The sequence below is a fragment of the Neurospora hispaniola genome (assembly GCF_033458365.1).
Source record: "Neurospora hispaniola strain FGSC 10403 chromosome Unknown B0T23scaffold_16, whole genome shotgun sequence".
In the NCBI taxonomy this organism is placed as follows: Eukaryota; Fungi; Ascomycota; class Sordariomycetes; order Sordariales; family Sordariaceae; genus Neurospora; species Neurospora hispaniola.
Genome location: NW_026944421.1, coordinates 103,394 through 106,454, shown reverse-complemented (window position 1 = coordinate 106,454; position 3,061 = coordinate 103,394).

Here is a 3,061-nt window from a genome sequence, read left to right as displayed (position 1 = left end):
TTCTTCCTTATTTTAAATATTTATTAAAAATTTATTAGTAATAAATTAGAAACCGAATACTTATAAGGATATAGTATTATCCAAACTTAAAGTTACAATATTATTATTAATATTTATATTCTAACTAATACTAAAATTATCCTATATATTATTATAACCTCTTATAATCAATATATACACCTACTACCACTTCCTAATAAAACTCCTTAATATATTATCGATAATTTAATAAGGGTTTTATAGAAAGTAGGAGACCTTAGTATAATTTAAAGTAAGTAAATTCCTAATATCAATAATATATTAAAGATTAATTATTAATTGATCTATAATTTAATGACCTTAACCCGCAACCTATATTTTATTTAATTTTTTAGCGAATACAGTATAAATACTATTAATTAAATATATACAAATTTTAATAATATTAATAAGGTTCGGTTAGTAATTAAAAAGTATTGCGCTCTTATTTAACTATTAGGAATTTCGAGCCTTGAAATTATAATATACGAATATTAATTAAAATATTAAAATTTAAATATTCGTATAAATTTATATATTAGAGTTTTATTAAAAGTAAATTACTAAGTTTTTTTATTAAATAGTATATTTAGAAAGTTTTTAACGATGGAACTAATTTTATAATTATCTATTTCTTTAAAAAGCAGGTAGAGTTCTTTTGTAAAGGTTTTATTAAATCCTTTAAATTGGATATAAATTATAAGTATTTTTCTAGTATATAGAATAGAAAAATTATATAAGGCTTCTATTTAGAATAGTTAAAGCGATATAAATTACTGAATTATCTTGGATCCATCCCTAATAAATCCCTAATAAATCCCTAATTACTATAACTTTCCCCCTCGTCCGTATTTTAATTAATACCGATTCGCTGAATATATATGCCTTTATATTTAAAACTGTATTTAAAATCTTCGAAGTTGATTATAAATATATAGTGAAGTAGCGGGAATTAGACGGAGAGGGTCTTTATAATATTACTATAAATTAAGATTTTAAAATACTTATAGGTAGACTTTTTATTTAATATTCTATTTCTAATATATTGATACTAATTCCCGGTTAATTAATATAGGGTTTTCAGTATATATTTCTAAAAGAGATTATTACCGCTATAAGCCTATGTACTTTGCTAGCCGTATAGTACGACTTTATTATATCTACTTTAAGCGTAGTATTTAAAGATACGCTTAGAATAATCCTCAATTACAATAATAAATAGAAGGTTTATTTATATATAAAACCTTTAATAAATATATATAATTTTATTACTATTTGAAATATAAATTAGGTTCTATTATTTTAAATTTATATTAAACTTTTAATTATTTATATTATAGAGAATCTACGAGAGGAGGTTCGGAATTAAATTTAGAATAAATTTATTTTAATTATTTGTATTAAGTATAACTATACTTGTTCAAATATGAACTAAGAGATATGGGATATATTGCAATTAAATACTAATATAATTGAAATACTATATTAATAATCCTACTATTAGAACGATCGGTTTATATTGTTTTTTCTATATATTCATACGTATATTTATTATAACCGGGGATTTATCGCCAATATATTTAAGATTTACTATTAATATACTCTTACTAACCTACTAGTAGGAATATAAGATTCGATCGTACTCTTATAGTATATAAGGAAATTTAGATAAAATATAGTATTAAATTTGAATATTAGGCTAATTTATTAATGGACTAATTAAACTATAATATAATAAGGGTAAATAGTAGGTCAATAGTCTATTAATAATTTATTTAATATAATAGTAATTAATTTTATATAAATAAATAAAAGAGGGATAGTACTTTAATAGGAAGAGAGAAAATAATTAAGAAGGTATTAATTTATTTCGATTTAATAATACTTCTTCGTCCCTCAATTCCTCCTTTTATTTCTATTCTATTAAATTAAATAGGATTAATATTCGATAATTCGCCAGTTGTACTATTATCCTAAATTTTTAATAATTATTAACTATTCGTATAGGCTTCGTCTTTTAGTATTACAACTCTAAAGTTAATCGGGTTCCTATATACCCTAATAAAATATAATAAATTTAATATTTAAATTAAACATTTAATATTGTAAATACCTACCCTACGCGCGCGAATATTAATTTAAAGGGTAAGAGAGGTATAGGTTGTAGAGAAGGATAAAATATTTATACGCGCCCTCGAATTTGAGATTCTTTAAATAAAGCGAATTAAGGTAGAGAGAATACGTAAGAAGGAATGTAAAGAGGCGGCCGAGGCGGAAGCTATAAGTATTAAAATATAAAAAGAAGTTGTTAAAGTATAAATAAGATTGTGGGAATTAACGAAGGGGGGTAAATAGGTAGGAATCGGGGTATATTCGCCCGAAGTATTAATTTACTATATAAGTATTAATAATTTAATTAGAATAGATCCCTATATAAGATCCTTATTTTATAGGATTTTTTAATAATGGAAATTAATTAATAGTTATTAGGCGACTAATAGAAGACCGATTATCTATATATTTATAAAAGTATATTATTAAGCGGATAAAGATTTAAGTATTATATAATTTAAAGTTTGTAGGTTATACGGGGACCCAGATTAATAATTATTGTATAATAAAGTATAGTAAGTATATACTTAGGGTAAGTTACCCCCGTAGAACCCTTTTATATACGGTTCGTTCTACCCTTATATATATAGGGGATAGTATATAAATACTAGTATAATAATTACACTTAATAAATAATTGTAATATATAATAATAAAGAACGTTTAAAGGGATTAAATAGAAGTATAATATAAAATCCTCTATTGAATTTATTAAATATTTATATTAAAATTCCCTATAATTTACCTACGTTATTTCTCTATAGGGAAATATTAATATAATTTATACTTTAGAATATTTATTTTAAATTTAAGTAGATCTATATTAAATTGTTTATATAATCCCTTTTCGGTTAGTCCTTTTAATTCCTCTCCTCCTTCTTCCTTTAATAATATATTTTCTAAATAAAATTTCCCTATAGGGAAATAACGTA